Genomic DNA, 17,803 nt, shown 5'->3' with positions numbered 1-17,803 from the left:
ATAAACATTATTTAAACTCTATTGTTCTTTTGGATACCATGTCTGTTTAGAAGTCTTTCAACAAGATAATAAGCAGTGAGGACACAGCAGACAAAAGAAGCAGTGAAGAGATCAATAGGGGTTTCCAAAATGAAACATTAAATAACATAAAAAGAGGTAAAAAATAAAATAAAGCATCTGAGATCTGTTGGATAACACTAAACATTCTAACGTCTGAGTAATTGGAGTCTAAGAAGGAAAAGTGAGAGAGAATGGAGCAAAATAAATATTTGAAGAGATAATGGATGATAATTTTCCAAAATCAAAGAGAGCAGTACATAGAACCGTGAAGCTCAAAAAAAACAAAAAAACAAAAAAACTAAGCAAGGTAAATAAAAAGGAAACCACAACTAGACAAATCATACTCAAATTTCTGGAAACAAAAGATAAAAATAAAATCATGAAGTGAGCCAGAGGAAAAAAAATCGAATACATTATGTAAGGGGAACAATGCTATGAGTAATGGCATGTTTCTCATTAGAAACAATGGAAACAAAAGAAAATAAGCAATTTTTAAGGGGTAAAACAAAACATCTTTAAAATGCTGACCAGAAAAAGCTGTCAACCTAGAATTTGAAAATGAACTTCAAAAAATAAAGATGAAGAAGTTATTTTCAGAGAGGAAAAGAGAAAAGAATTTCTCTTCAGCAGACAGACCTGTGCTGAAAGAATTGATAAAGTAAGCTATTCAGAATGAAGGTAAACAATACTAGATAGAATTTCAGGGCTCCAGGAAAAAATTAAGAGTATCAGAAGGGTAAATACATCAGTAAATATAGAGAAACTTTAAAAAATATCCATATACACATATATATCTATATGCATACATATATAATTAAATGTCTTTAAAAACTATTGATGGATACAAAAGTAATATCTACTTAATATGAAATTTATAGCATATTTAGAAGTAAAATACATGACTCAAGAACAAAAAGAGAAGAAAAAAGGTAATTAGAAATATATATTTGTAAGTTTCTATATTGATTATGAAATAGTAAAATAGTTTTCTAAAAGTAGACTGTAATAAGATAGATACATATTTCAAATCTAGAGTGACCACTTAAAAATAACAAAAACATAACTAAAAACCCAATGGAAGAGGTACGATGAAACACTAAAAAAATCCAAATTTACCAAGCAAGAGCTACAAAGGGTAGAAAGAGGTACAAGTGTTAAATTAGACAAATCAAACACCGATATTTTAGATTTAAACTGAAATATATCAATAATTATATTTAATATAAGTTAGATAAATGCCCACAATTAAATATCAGAAATTATCAGGGTAAATAAAAAGAAAGCAAGTTTCAATTTTTGGATTATATGATTATAAGGAGCACATTTCGGGGGAACCTTCAAGATGGTGGAGGAGTAAGACGTGGAGATCACCTTCCTCCCAACAAATACATCAAAAATACATCTACATGTGGAACAACTCCTACAGAACACCTACTGAACACTGGCAGAAGACCTCAGACTTCCCAAAAGGCAAGAAACTCCCCACGTACCTGAGTAGGGCAAAAGGAAAACAGAAAAACAGACACAAAAGAATAGGGATGGGACCTGCACCTCTGGGAGGGAGCTGTGAAGGAGGAAAAGTTTCCACACATTAGGAAGCCCCTTCACTGGTGGAGCTGAGGTTGGGTGGGGGGGAAGCTTCTGAGCCATGGAGGAGAGCACAGCAACAGGAGTACAGAGGGCAAAGCAGAGAGGTTCGAGTACAGAGGGCAAAGCAGAGAGGTTCCCGCACAGAGGATCGGTGCTGAGCAGCACTCACCAGCCTGGGAGGCTTGTCTGCTCACCCACTGGGGTGGGTGGGGGCTAGGAGCTGAGGCTTGGGCTTCGGAAGTCAGATCCCAGGGAGAGGACAGGGGATGGCTGCGTGAAAACAGCCTGAAGGGGGCTAGTGCGGCACAGCTAGCTGGGAGGGAGTCCAGGAAAATGTCTGGAACTGCCTAAGAGGCAATAGACCACTATTTTGGGATGCACAAGGACAGGGGATTCAGAGCACTGCCTAAACGAGCTCCAGAGATGGGTGCAAGCCACGGTTATCAGCACGGACCCCAGAGATGGGCATGAAACGCTAAGGCTGCTGCTGCATCCACCAAGAAGTCTGTGTGCAAGCACAGGTCACTATCCACACCTCCCCTCCTGGGAGCCTGTGCAGCATGCCACTGCCAGGGTCCCATGATCCAGGGACAACTTCCCCAGGAGACGACATGGTGTGCCTCAGGATGTTGCAAGGTCATGCCGGCCTCTGTCTCCACAGGCTCGCCCCACATTCTGTACCCCTCCCTCCACCGGGCCTGAGTAAGCCAGAGCCTACAAATCAGCCACTGTTTTAACCCCATCCTGTCTGGATGGGAACAGATGTCCTCAGGTGACCTACACACAGAGGCAGAGCCAAATCAAAAGCTGAAGCACAGGAGCTGTGCAAACAAAGAAGAGAAAGGGAAATTTCTCCCAGCTGCCTCAGGAACAGCAGATAAAATCTCCACAATCAACTTCATGTACCCTGCATCTGTGGAATACCTGAATAGACAATGAATCATCCCAAAATTGAGGCAATGGACTTTGGAAGCAACTGTAGACTTGAGGTTTGCTTTCTGCATCTAATTTGTTTCTAGTTTTATGTTTATTTTAGTTTAGTATATAGAGTTTATTATCGTTGGTAGATTTGTTTATTGATTTGGTTGCTCTCTTCCTTATATATATATATATATATATATATATATATATATATATATATATATATATATTCTTTTTTTTTTCCTTTTCACTTTTTGTGAGTATGTATGTGTAGGCCTGTTTTGGTGATTTTGTCTGGATAGCTTTGCTTTTACCATTTTTCCTAGGGTTCTGTCTGCCTTTTTTTTTTTTTAAATATAGTTTTTAGTGATTGTTATCCTTGATGGATTTGTTTTTTGGTTTGGTTGCTCTCTTTCTTTCTATATTTTTTTAAAATTACTTTTATTTTTTTATTTTTAATGACTTTTTTATTTTTAAAACTTTATTTTATTTATTTCTATCTTTCTTTTTTTTTCTTCTCCCTTTTATTCTGAAACGTGTGGCTGACAGGGTCTTGATGCTCCAGATGGGTGTCAGGCTTGAGCCTCTGAGGTGGGAGAGCCGAGTTCAAAGCATTGGTCCACCAGAGACCTCCCGGCACCAAGTAATATCAAATGGCAAAAGCTCTCCCAGAGATCTCCATCTCAAGGCTAAGAACAAGCTCCACTCAACGACCAACAAGCTACAGTGCTGGACACTCTGTGCCAAACAACTAGCAAGACAGGAACACAACCCCACCTATTAGAAGAGAGGCTGCTTAAAATCATAATTAGTTCACAGACACACCAAAACACACCACCTGATGTGGTCCTGCCCACCAGAAAGACAAGATCCGGCCCCACCTACCAGAACACAGGCAACAGTTCCCTCAACCAGGAAGCCTATACAGCCAACGGAAACAAACTTATCCACTGGGGGCAGACACCAAAAACAAAGGGAGCTAAGAATCTGCAGCCTGCAAAAAGTAGAACTGAACCACAGAAAGTTAAGCCAAATGAGAAGACAGAGAAAAACACAGCTTACGAAGGAGCAAGGTAAAAACTCAACAGACCAACCAAATTAAGAAGAAATAGGCAGTCTACCTGAAAAAGAATTCAGAGTAGTGAGAGTAAACATGATCCAAAATCTTGGAAATGGAATGGAAAACATAAAAGAAATGTTTAAAAAAGACCTAGAAGAACAAAAGAGCAAATTAAAAATTATGAACAGCACAATAAATGAAATTAAAAATTCTCTAGAAGGAATCAATAGCAGAATAACTGAGGCAGAAGAATGGATAAGTGACCAGGAAGATAAAAGAGTAGAAATAACTACCACAGAGCAGAATAAAGAAAAAGAATGAAAGAATGGAGGACAGTCTCAGAGACCTCTGGGACAACATTAAAAACAACAACATTCGAAAAGTAGGGGTCCCAGAAGAAGAGAAAAAAAAAAGCGACTGAGAAAATATTTGAGGAGATCATAGTTGAAAACTTCCTTAATATGGGAAAGGATATAGTCAATCAAGTCCAGGGAGTGCAGAGAGTCCCATACAAGATAAATCAAAGGAGGAACACACCAAAACACTTATTAATCAAACTACCAAAAATTAAATAAAAAGAAAAAATATTAAAGGCAGTAAGGGAAAAGCAGCAAATAACATACAAGGGAATCCCCATAACATTAACAGACGATCTTTCTGCAGAAACTCTGCGAGCATGAAGAGAGTGAAAGGACATATTTAAAGTGATGAAAGGGAAAAACCTACAACCAACATTACTCTACCCAGCAAAGATCTCATTCAGATTCAACAGAGAAATTAAAGATTTTACAGACAAGCAAAAGCTAAGAGAATTCAGCAGCACAAAACCAGCTTTGCAACAAAATGCTAAAGGAACTTCCCTAAGCAGGAAACACAAGAGAAGGAAAAGACCTACAATAACAAACCCAAAACAATTAAGAAAATTGTAATAGGAACATACATATTGATAATTACCTTAAATGTGAATGGATTAAATGCTCCAACAGAAAGACATAGACTGGCTGAATGGATACAAAAACAACACCTGTATATATGCTGTCTACAAGACACCCACTTCAGACCTAGGGACACAAACACACTGAAAGTGAGGTGTTGGAAAATGATATTCCATGCAAATGGAAATCAAAAGAAAGCTGGAATAGGAATTCTCATATCAGACAAAATAGACTTTAAAATAAAGACTATTACAAGAGACAAAGAAGAACACTATATAATGATCATTGTGTTCGACAGTAACACAATAATAGTAGGGGACTTTAACACCTCACTGTCACCAATGGACAGATCATCCAAAATGAAAATAAATAAGGATACACAACCTTTAAATGATACAAAAAACAAGATGGACTTAATTGATATTTATAGGATATTCCATCCAAAAACAACAGAATACACTTTCTTCTCAAGTGCTCATGGTATATTCCTGGATAGATCATATTTTGGGTCACAAATCAAGCTTTGGTAAATTTAAGGAAATTGAAATCATATCAAGTATCTTTTCCGACCACAATGCTGTGAGACTAGATATCAATTAAAGGAAACAATATGTAACAATTACAAGCACATGGAGGCTAAACAGTACACTGCTAAATAACCAAGAGATCACTGAAGAAATCAAAGAGGAAATCACAAAATACCTAGAAACAAATGACAATGAAAACACAACAAACCAAAACCTATTGGATGCAGCAAAAGCAGTTTTAAGAAGGAGATTTATAGCAATACAATCCTACATCAAGAAACAAGAAACAGGGCTTCCCTGGTGGCACAGTGGTTGAGAATCTGCCTGCTAATGCAGGGGACACGGGTTCGAGCCCTGGTCTGGCAAGATCCCACATGCCGCGGAGTGACTAGGCCTGTGAGCCACAACTACTGAGCCTGCGCATCTGGAGCCTGTGCTCCGCAACAAGAGAGGCCGCGACAGTGAGAGGCCCATGCATCATGATGAAGAGTGGCCCCCGCTTGCCACAAGCAGAGAAAGCCCTTGCATAGAAACGAAGACCCAACACAGCCAAAAATAAAAATAAATAAATAAAAAAAAAGGAAACAAGAAACAACTCAAATAAACAACCTAAACTTACACCTAAAGCAATTAAAGAAAGAAGTACAAAAGAAACCCAAATTTAGCAGAAGGTAAGAAATCATAAAGATCAGATCAGAAATAAATGTAAAAGAAATGAAAGAAACAATAGCAAAGATCAACAAAATGAAACCTGCTTCTTTAAGAAGATAAACAAAATTGATAAACCATTAGCTACACTCATCAAGAAAAAAAGGGAGAAGATTCACATCAATAGAATTAGAAATGAAAATGGAGAAGGAACTACTGACCGTGCAGTAACACAAAGGATCATGAGAGAATACTACAAGCAACTATATGCCTATATGGTGGATACATGGAAGAAATGGACAAATTCTTAGAAAACCACAAACTTCCAAGACTGATCCAGGAAGAAATAGAATATATAAACAGACCACTCACAAGCACTGAAATTGAAACTGTGATTAAAAATCTTTCAAGATGGGCTTCCCTGGTGGCGCAGTGGTTGAGAATCTGCCTGCTAATGCAGGGGACACGGGTTCGAGCCCTGGTCTGGGAAGATCCCACATGCCACGGAGCAGCTGGGCCCGTGAGCCACAACTACTGAGCCTGCGTGTCTGGAGCCTGTGCCCCGCAATGGGAGGGGCTGTAATAGTGAAAGGCCCACGCACCGCGATGAAGAGCAGTCCCCACACCGCGATGAAGAGTGGCCCCCACTTGCCGCAACTAGAGAAAGCCCTCGCACGAACCGAAGACCCAGCACAGCCAAAAATAAATAAATAAATAAAAATAAAAGTAGCTATAAAATTAAAAAAAAAAAATCTTCCAAGAAACAAAAGCCCAGGACCAGATGGCTTCACAGCCGAATTCTATCAAATATTTACACAAGCGCTGACCCTTATCCTTCTCAAAGTCTTCCAAAATATAGCAGAGGGAGGAACACACCGAAACTCATTCTACAAGGTCAACATCACCCTGATACCAAAACCAGACAAAGATGTCACAAGAAAAGAAAATTATGGGCCAATATCACTGACGAACATAGATGCAAAATTCCTCAACAAAATACTAGCAAACAGAATCCAACAGCACATTAAAAGGACCATACACCATGATCAAGTGGGGTTTACCCCAAGAATGCAAGGATTCTTCAATATATGCAAATCAATCAATGTGATACACCATATTAACAAATTTAATGAGAAAAACCATATGATCATCTCAATAGATGCAGAAAAAATTTTTGATAAAATTCAACATCTATTTATCATAAAAAACCTCCAGAAAGTAGGCATAGAGGGAACTCACCTCAACATAATAAAGGCCATATTTGACAAACCCACAGCCAACATTGTTCTCAATGGTGACAAACTGAAACCATTTCCACGCAGATCAGGAACAATGCAAGGTTGCACACTCTCACCATTGTTATTCAACATAGTTTTGGAATTTTTAAGCACAGCAATCAGAGGAGAAAAAGAAATAAAAGTAATCCAAAACAGAAAAGAAGAAGTAAAGCTGTCACTGTTGCAGATGACATATGATACCTAGAGAGTCCAAAAGTTGCTATCAGAAAACTAATAGAGCTAATCAGTGAATTCAGCAAAGTACCAGGATACAAATTTAAGGAACAGAAATCTCTTGGATTCCTATACACTGATGATGAAAATTCTGAAAGTGAAATTAAGGAAACACTCCCATTTTCTATTGCAAAAAAAGAAGAAAATACCTAGGAATAAAGCTACCTAAGGAGACAAAAGACCTGTATGCAGAAAACTGTAAGACACTGATGAGAGAAATTAAAGATGATACAAACATATGGAGAGATATATCATGTTCTTTGACTGGAAGAATCAACATTGTGAAAAATACTATACTACCCAAAGCAATCTGCAGATTCAGTGCAATCCCTTTCAAACTATTAATGGCATTTTTCACAGAACTAGAAGAAAAAATTGCACAATTTGTATGGAAACACTAAAGACCCTGAATAGCCAAAGCAATATTGAGGAAGAAAAATGGAGCTGGAGGAATCAGGCTCCCTGACTTCAGTCTATACTACAAAGCTACAGTAATCAAGACAGTATGGTACTGGCACAAAAACAGAAATAAAGATCAATGGAACAGGATAGAAAGCCCAGAGATAAACCCAAGCACATATGGTCACCTTATCTTTGATAAAGGAGGCAAGTATATACAGTGGAGAAAGGACAGCCTCTTCAATAAGTGGTGCTGGGAAAACTGGACAGCTACATGTCAAAGAATGAAATTAGAACACTCTTAACACTGTACAGGAAAATAAACTCATAAGGCATTAAAGACCCAAATGTAAGCCTAGACACTATAAAACCCTTAGAGGAAAACATAGGCAGAGGATTCTGTAACATAAATCACAGCAAGATCTTTTTTGATCAGCTTCCTAGAGAAATGGAAATAAAAACAAAAATAAACAAATGTGAGCTAGTGAAACTTAAAAGCTTTTGCACAGCAAAGGAAAGCATAAACAAAATGAAAAGATAGCCCTCAGAATGGGAGAAAATATTTGCAAATGAAGCAACTGACCAAGGATTAATCTCCAAAATATACAAACAGCTCATGCAGCTCAATATCAGAAAGCAAACAACCTAATCTAAAAATGGGCAGAAGACCTAAATAGACATTTCCCCAAAGAAGATATACAGATTGTCAACAAACACAAGAAAGGATGCTCAACATCACTAATCATTAGAGAAATGCAAATCAAAGCGACAATGATGTATCACCTCACACCTTTCCGAATGGCCATCATCAAAAAATCTACAAACAATAAATTCTGTAGAGGATCTGGAGAAAAGGGAACCCTCTTGCACTGTTGGTGGGAATGTAAATTGATACAGCCACTATGGAGAACAGTATGGACGTTCCTTAAAAAACTAAATATAGAACTACCATATGACCAGCAATCCCATTACTGGGCCTATGCCCTGAGAAAACCATAATTTAAAAAGAGTCATGTACCCCAATGTTCATTGCAGCTCTATTTACAATAGCCAGGACATGGAAGCAACCTCAGTGTCCATTGACAGATGAATGTATAAAGAAGATGTGGCACATATATACAATGGAATATTATTCAGCCATAAAAAGAAACAAAATTGAGTTTTTTGCAGTGAGGTGGATGGACCTAGAGACTGTCATACAGAGAGAAGTAAGTCAGAAAGGGAAAAACATATACAGTATGCTAACACATATATATGGAATCAAAAAAAAAATGGTTCTGCAGATGCTACGGGCAGGACAGGAATTAGGCACAGACGTAGCGAATGGACTTGAGGTCATGGGGAGGGAGAAGGGTAAGCTGGGATGAAGTGAGACAGTGACATGGACATACATACACTACCAAATGTAAAATAGATAGCTAGTGTGAAGCAGCCACATTGCACAGGGAGATCAGCTCTGTTCTTTGTGTCTACCTAGAGGGGTGGGATAGGGAGGGTGGGAGGGAGACATAGAGGGAAGAGATATGGGGATATATGTATATGTATAGCTGATTCACTTTGCAGGTATTAACACACAATTTTAAAGCAATTATACTCCATTGAAGATGTTAAAAACAAAACAAAAACAGAAAAATAAATAAAATAAAATGATGGGGAAGGCAGGTAACAAACAGAATTGGCCTAATGGTTACAGGTATTGAAGCTGGGTGATGGATACATGGGTGGTGGGGGTATTTGAAAAAAAAAAAGAGCACATTTTAAAGATCGAAAAGCCGACCGTCTAAAAGTTAAAGGATAGCAAAAAGATACACCACAAATACACTAATCATAAGAAATCTGAAGTGGCTATATCATTAGAAAATGTAGAGTTAAAAGTTATTACCAGAGAGATATTTCATAATGATAAAAATGTTAATACATCAGGAAGACAAAACCATTTAAATATATGCCTGCTTAATACCAGAACTTTCTAATATATGTAGCACAAATTTTCAGAACTAAAGAGAGAAATACATGATTAAAAATTATATTTGAAGATTTAAACATCTTACACTCAGTATTTAATAGAAATAGACAAAATTTAGTAAGTATATAAAAGATTTGAATGACTCTATCAACCATTTTGAGATAACAGAAACCACTACACTCAACAGCTACAGAATGCACATTCTTCTCAAATTTATCTGGATGAGTCCACAAGAGAGACCCTATTCTAGGCCACAAACATCAATGTCAATATCAGTATCAATAAATTTAAAAAAATTCCAATCATTCAGAGTATTTTTCTGAATAAAATGTTATTGAAGTAGAATTTAAAAATAGACTATCTAAAAACTCTCAAAATATTTGTAAAATAAACAACATTCTTCTTAATAGCCCATGCATCAAAGAAAAAAAGAGAAGTTACATATATAAATACACACACAAACATATTTATATATTTTTTAAAACAGAAGATAATGAAAATAAATAAAAAATTGTTGAATGCAACTAAGGTAGTTTCTAAAGGGATGCTTATAAATGTCAAGGCCCATTTTAGAAAATGAGATGGAGAAATATTGATCTATATTTACATTTCTAAAAATGGAATTTAAAAAGTCAATTCAAAGCAAAGTAAGTGGAAGAAAGAAAACAATAAAAAACCAAGTATAAATGAATAAAATATAAACATTTAAAGAATAGATAAATCAACAATTCTGAGATTGGTTCTTTAAAATCATAATATAATTGATATATCTTCAGTAAGACTGACCAATTCAAAAAAATGAGAGAAGATGCAAGCTACCAATATCAACCATAAAGGAAACAAGAGGCATCACTACATATTTTACAAATGTTACAATAAATATCAATGGGTGTTTTTTAGATAATGTCAAGCTGATTCTAAATTTATGTGAAAATTCAAAGAATCTAGAAGAGTCAATACTTCAAAAATGTAGAACAAAGTAGAAGGATTTACACTAACTGATTTCAAGATTTAATATAAAACTAAAGTAATCAAGAGAAAGTGATATTGGCATTCTATTAATGATGGATTTTTATTTATTTTGATGCTTTGACATCTGGGGCCTTTTTGACTCTGGAGGAACTTCTTCTCTCAGTGTTAGCCAATTACGAGAGAGTAAACAACTCACTCAGGAGCATGATTTTCAAATGTAAATCAAACAATCCACACCATACACCCTCAAACACTTTTTCTATGGGGCTCTCACACTCAGGGCCACTATTCACCTACCTTAATCACCCCAGGTCAGCTACCAGACAACTAGGGGAAGACTCTGTGCCCTGAAATCCCAAATTATTCAAACCAGCCAAAACTAAGGTTTCTTGCCATTTCCTTACTGTCTAAATCATAATAAAGATTCTTGTTCACATTTTCCCCTACTCTCTCTGCCTCCCAATTGACCCCAGTGCTTACTCATGTGGCCCCACTTGGCACAGCATCCCTCCTTCTCTTGGGATCTTTGAGTATAACCAATAATCTTTTCAATAGCAGTTATATCCTGCTTGGTGGGCTTCATCATACCTGAATAATAACAGAATAATTGGTGCAATGAGCAGAGTGGTTTGGCTTTCAACTGGAATGATATGTCATTAGACTGCTCTTGCTTACTAACTGATTCTACAAATGGCAGCAGCAGCCTGGGAAAATACCTATACCTGCTGGTGTGCTCCTGCACTGGGGCCACAACTTCTGTTTGTTGCATTTGCTGGGTGTTACTGTGTATACCTTCCCTGAATTCAGAATTCAAAAGCTCAGTTCTTCCAGAGTTCTGGTCCAAGCTGAGTTACTTGCATAGATTTGAGATGCACTCCTGGGGGTAATCCTTCTTTTTTTTTTTTTTTTATTCACTAGCTAAGGTTATAAAAGTCTCCTCCAAAAGGAAGGAAATGTGGCTTCCCTCCAAGTGCTGTGAAACCTGCTGATCAATCAGGTGCACTGATATGTGGTAGAGAAAACTGGGTTGCTTTTCTCATACATTTCAGCCTGCACAGTTGAGTAAAAGGAGAGTGCTCTTTGGAGATGTTCTTGAGTTGTGAGGCACACACACATGGAATCCCTGTGAGCACATCCACCTCAGGGACACAGTATGGCACCCCACAAAAGGTGCTTTTCCAGATGTAAATTCTTATGTTTTTACACTGCTGCTGTTGCAATTCATCCCTCAACCCAGTGGATTATTGGAGACCAGTGTCACAACACATAAAGAAAGGAAGCGGTGGAGAGAACACTTTTTCCCTGCCTGCTTAAGATTTCTGAGGTCACACAATTGATTCAAGAATGTAAAATGCCAACGCAATGCACATGGGCCTTTTAAGCACTACTGCTTACCAAAACATCAAGTACTTATGCTCAGAAGTACTGAGTCTCAAAAATACTGATAAGGTATGTGTTGTTTTCTTAGAAGTAATAACCTCACTTCACAAGGCCCTAAAACAGCAGTAAGGACACCTTGAAGAGGGAAGTCACTGCCCATGGATAGGGCCACTTGGGACCACCAGTAGTTCATTCAGTAAACTCCTAAAGGATAAAAACATCCAAGGAAAAACAGGATAAAATTTTTGAAAAAAAAATATAAGACAATCTAAAGGGACTGATACTTCAGACAAGGGGGTCAACTGTGCTATCTCAAGGAAATTATAGCTAAGTGTAAACATCAACCTCTGGGAGATGGATTGGGAAGCTTTGAATCAAAAATTATCTCTAAAGAGACAGGTCATTGGCCCCCTGTCTCTCTCCACTTTTTCTGTAAATGCCTAAAACATCCACACTGTGAGTTAGTTACCACCCGGAAAAAAAACCAAAAAAACTTGTACCCATAATACATAAAAAAAAAAAACAAAAAAAACTATTGCAACTCAATAATAAAAAGACCATCAAAGCAGCATAATGATATGGACCCAAACAAACAAACAAATAAAAACCTAAAAAAACAAACAAACAAAAAAAACTCGAACATACACTTCACAAAAAAAGAATTTTTACTAACAATAATAGTAATCACTGCATAAAAGTACCCACTTTTATTAGTTATCAATGCAAATTAAAACCACATAAGATTCTATAATAAGATTCTATAATAAACCCATTAGAATGGCAAAAGGGAAAACAGGATTGACAAGAACAAATTTTTCTGAGAATCTGGTGAAAGTAGAACACATACATTGGGAGTATGGGAATAGAAATGGGTATAACTACTTTGGAAAACCATTTGGCTATTGCTTAAAATGTTAAAACATAAATATGTTCTGTGATCTAGCAAGCTATTCTTTATTAAATGTCAAAGAAATAGCAAATTGTATCCACAAAAGTTTTAATAGAAAATACATAACATATTTATTTATATTTTCCAAGACTTGGAAACAAGTAGGCATCCATCAATAGGTTAATGACAAATATACTTTGCTGTATTTATACAGTGGAATACTATTCATTAATTTAAAAAATGTACAACTATAGATCTGAACAAAAACTCAGATACATTTCAAAATATTATGCTGAGTGAAATAAGATACTGAAATGTAAATTTTATGATTCCTTTTACATAAAGTTTAAGAACAGGCAAGATTAATTTATGTTTACAAAAATTAGTTCAATGGTTGCTTTGAAGGGACTGGAAATTGATTAACTGGAGAGAGGCACTTGTGAACTTTCTGGCATGGTGAAAATATTTTTTTTCTTGATAGGTGTGTGGATTTCACAGGTGTATGCATTTAGCAAAACTGATTGAACTGTATGTACACATAAAATCCATGAATTTACCTTATGCAAGTTGTACCTCAAAGAGTCTTTAAAAAGAATGATGATAGAATATTATGAATAACTTTTATCAGTAAATTCAAAAACTTAGTTGACATGAAAAAATCCCTTGATAAGCTTATCAATGCTAACACAAGAAAGATAAAATTTAAATAGTTTTATGCATATTAAATAACTTGATTTTATAATTTAAAAAATTCTTCAAGGGAAAATTCAGACCCAGATGGATTCACTGTTGAGTTCTATCAAATATTCAGAAAAGATAAAATATTGCTATTATACAATGTCAATGTAATTCAACATATAACAGAAAAAAGGAGGAAAACATGATTATCTCAATAGATGCAGTGAAAGCATTTAAAAAATTCAACAGCCACTTATGTTAAAAACTTTCAATAGATGGGAATCAAAGGGTTTTCATTTAACCTAGTAAAATGTATCCACAAAAATCCTACCATTACCATCATAAGTATCAGTAAAATACTGAATGTTTACCCTTTAGATCAAGAACAAGTCAATGACATCAACAACTGTTTCATATTATGTTGATGGTTCTAGTTATAGCAGTTAAGCAAGAGGGGAAAAAAGACAAATCATACAGGTTAGCTAAAAATAAAAGTTGTACTTATTCATAGATGACTAGATTGTGTACCAAGAAAGTCTTCAAGAATCTACAAAAATATACCAGACATAACACATGAATTTAGGAATGTCACATAATACAAGTTAATAAAAATCAATTACATTTCTATACATTACCAATAAATATTGAAAAATACCATTTAAGAAATTCCAACCCAAATAAAAAATAATTAGCTACACCAACTTCTAAACCAAAAACTCTAGACTATCACTGAGAAATATTACAGAAGTCTTCAATAAATGAAAAGGTATGCCATGTTTATTGATTGAAAGACTCAATATTGTTAAGATGTTTATTTCCCTAAAATGATCTATAATTAAATTCCTAATTAAAGTTTCAGCATGTTTTTAGGGAAATTTACATATTATCAATTTTAGAAATTTTACATGAAAATTCAAAGGACAAATAGCAACCACAAGAATCTTTACAAAGAAAAACAAGGTTTGAAGACTCAGTCTATCTGACATCAAAACTTAGAAAAAACATTGATGGACAAATACATCAATGGAAAAAATTAAGAAATATGGAAATAGACCCACATTTATAGAGTTAAGTGATCTTTAACATAGGCGTGAATAGAACTCAGTGGAAAATGGAAATTCTTTCCTAAGAAATTGTGCTGAAATAACTGAATATCTATAAAGAAAAAAAGCAACTTCAAACCCTGATCACACCCTTAAAATTTATCAAAGAAGAATCATAGATCCAAATATAAACGTTAAAGCTAGGAGAAAATATAGAATATTTTTAAACCTTGGGTTGAGAAAGATTTCTTAGAGCAAACAAATAAAGCATTGACCACATAAGAAAAAAGATAAGTCAATTTCATCAACTTTCAAAACTTCTCATCAAAAGACTGTACTAAGGACATAAATATGCAAAACACAGACTAGTAACATGTTTTGCAACACATATCTGACAAAGTACTTGAATACAGAATATATAAATAAGTCTTACAATTCAATATGAAGTCTGAGAAATCAGTTTAAAACTGAGACAAAACTTGAAAAAAACTTGCACAATTTCATATAATCAATAAAACATAAAAAGTTTTAGAATCATTAGTCACTAGGGAAATGCACACTAAAAATATTACATACATAGAATCATTAAAATGAAAAATTTTGACATCAAATGATGAGACTATGAAAAAAATGGAATTATTGTATATTGCTGGTGGGAATGTGAAATGGAACTACCATCTTAGAAAATAATTTGACAGTTTTTGAAAATTAAACATGCATCAGCTTTATGAGCCAACCATTCCACTTCTACGTGTTCACCCAAGAGGAAAAAAATCATATATATAGAAAAAGACTTTTTGTAAATGTTCAGAGCACCTTATTCCTAATAACCAAAAAGTAGAAATAATCTGTGTCTATGAATGGAAAATTAAATTGAAAAAATACTGTAGAATATTAATACGGTAGAATGTTAAATAATTAAAACCAATGATACATGAAACAACATGGATTAATATCAAGAATATTATGCTGAGTACAGACAGAAATGAGACAGAGAGATAGAAATGAGATCATTTTATTTTGATAGGTTGTTGACATAAGGAACCTTTGGGATGATGCAAATGTTAATAAGCATGTGCATGTTACATAGGTGTATGCATTTGTCAAATTAATTGAGCAATACACTTAAAATCCATGCATTTCACTGCATGTCAATTATAGTACAATAAAAAATTATAAAACAAAATTTCATAATATTTGACTCCACAATTGACTTCATAGACTTTATCTGAAGTATCTAATGGGAAGTGTGAGCTAGGTCTCTCTAAAGTTTTATAAAGTGGAAAATCACAAGCAACTTAATATTGAAGAAATACTAAGTTGATTGAATTATATTAATTATAGTAGAGACATATATTCAATTATAAAAATGCATATTGTCTAAGCATATAGTATATTCTCAGCAATGTTTTTGGTGCTGAGTAAACAGCTGTAAATAGTAGACAGAAATTTTGCCTTCAGGAGACTTGCAAACAATAGAGGTATTGAAACAATATATATGTAAACAAAAATAATTTTATAGAGTAATAAATAGTATAAGGAAAATACAAGATAATAAAAGGCTAGGTTGATTGACACTGGGGACCACTCTGGTTTGTGTTGATAATGACATCATCTCTGAGAAGATATTTGTGACAAATCTTGAAAAACACAACTTTAAAATATGTATTCTTGAAGAATAAGAGTTTTGTAGTGATGAAAATACAAATTCATACAATATGAAGCCAGAAAAGAAAAGGTCTGATAAGGATGTAAGTAGTCAAATAAGATTTTCTGGAGGAGAGTAGATAACTTGACCTTGAAGTTTGGAAAGAATTTAGAGAAGCAAAGAAATGAGGAGAATTAATTGAATAATGGGAAGGCCTAGTTGTGGAACAAGTGAAAAAGAACATGTGGGAAAATTAAAATCCTGACTGCAAGGGACTCTTTATCATGAAAAGTAAGATGGGTAAAGTAGAAGACCTTAAAGGTCAGTTAAGAGTTTGAACACAATGTGGCAGAATAAGCTTTCTTAAGAATAGTAATTTTATAAAAAATTCTGAAATTATATTCACATGGATATATTTACATACATTCAAGGGCTTCTTTGGTAAAGAATGTTTGCTGAGAAAATTATTCTCTAAAAAATTCTTCTAATTTGCTAACAGGGAAAATATTTAATATCTAGTGTTTTGTTCAATACATCTCCAGATTAAAGTTGTAAGGAACATTCTAGGAAATATACGTTAACACATAAAATAACTCATAGGCAAAATATGCATGTGATTTTGCTGGGAATTTTGCAGAATATTGCAAATTTTTATTATGGTAAAATTTACATGCAGTGAAAAGCATGGATTTTGAGGATACTGTTCAATTAATTTTGATAAATGCATATGCCTATGTAAAAATAATGTTCAAAACTATGGAAAGAAATAGGAGATTCAAGCAAGTCTTGTCCTCAGAGAATGTACAACTTAGTGAGAGAGTTAAATAATATCTACATTTCAAGGCAGAGTATGATGCTTTTCATTACAGTACTACAGAAGGAAGGAATTAATATATCTTGACCACTTACTATGAACAAGTACTATATTGAGTTTTTTACATATGAATATATTTTTCCTGAGGTGATCAAGAATAAAACATGGACATTTAAACAGAATGATGAAACACTGGTAGAAGTTCAATAACAGTGATGAGTAGGAGGAATGTCACAAACAAACCTGTAGAAGTAAAATGTAATCATCTTAAAGAAAAGACTAGAAAGATAAGATATATTGGGACATCTAATTGAAAAGTCTTTTTGGGTTAGAATGTAAGTGTTCTTGCTAAATAAAAGCAATATGAATATTCTTATAACATTTCCTACCCTTAATAGCATGCACACATCTAAAGAACAGTTTGGTTTAAAAATGCAGTCCATTCCCATTTTTCAGAGGATTAACTGTCTATATGTAGAGTTTATGAAAATCAGGCTTAGTTATGTATTCCAATAGAAGCCCAATGGAAAGCAATATGAGAAAGTTAAAGAAAGATATTTCTTTCTCAGAATTCAAGGAATATATATTCTTTAACAACAACTTAAAAGTGAAAATCAAGATGAGTATCTTATTCACTCACTTCTTTAACTAGATTTTAATAACCTGTACATTCATGTATATTAAATTATCCAATATTTATTGAGACATTTATCCCATGCCAATCCTTATTCAAAAGCCTAAAGATAGAGTAGTGAACAACTT

At 34.7% G+C, this 17,803-nt stretch overlaps 1 protein-coding gene and 1 long non-coding RNA gene across 2 annotated transcripts in view; both read right to left on the bottom strand.

Annotated features, from left to right (window-relative positions):
• Window positions 1-5,746, bottom strand: part of CPXCR1 (CPX chromosome region candidate 1) — an 82,500-nt gene extending 76,754 nt beyond the window's left edge. The window contains 1 exon segment of the mRNA XM_082377448.1: window positions 5,382-5,746. The gene's annotated coding sequence lies outside the window, so the exon portion shown is untranslated.
• The window catches only part of LOC309620814, an 881,159-nt gene that overhangs the window by 218,858 nt on the left and 644,498 nt on the right, over window positions 1-17,803 (bottom strand). The window lies entirely within an intron of this gene.

This window comes from Balaenoptera borealis (assembly GCF_965194805.1).
Source record: "Balaenoptera borealis genome assembly, chromosome: X".
Lineage (NCBI taxonomy): Eukaryota > Metazoa > Chordata > Mammalia > Artiodactyla > Balaenopteridae > Balaenoptera > Balaenoptera borealis.
This window is presented reverse-complemented; position numbering and strand designations above follow the sequence as displayed.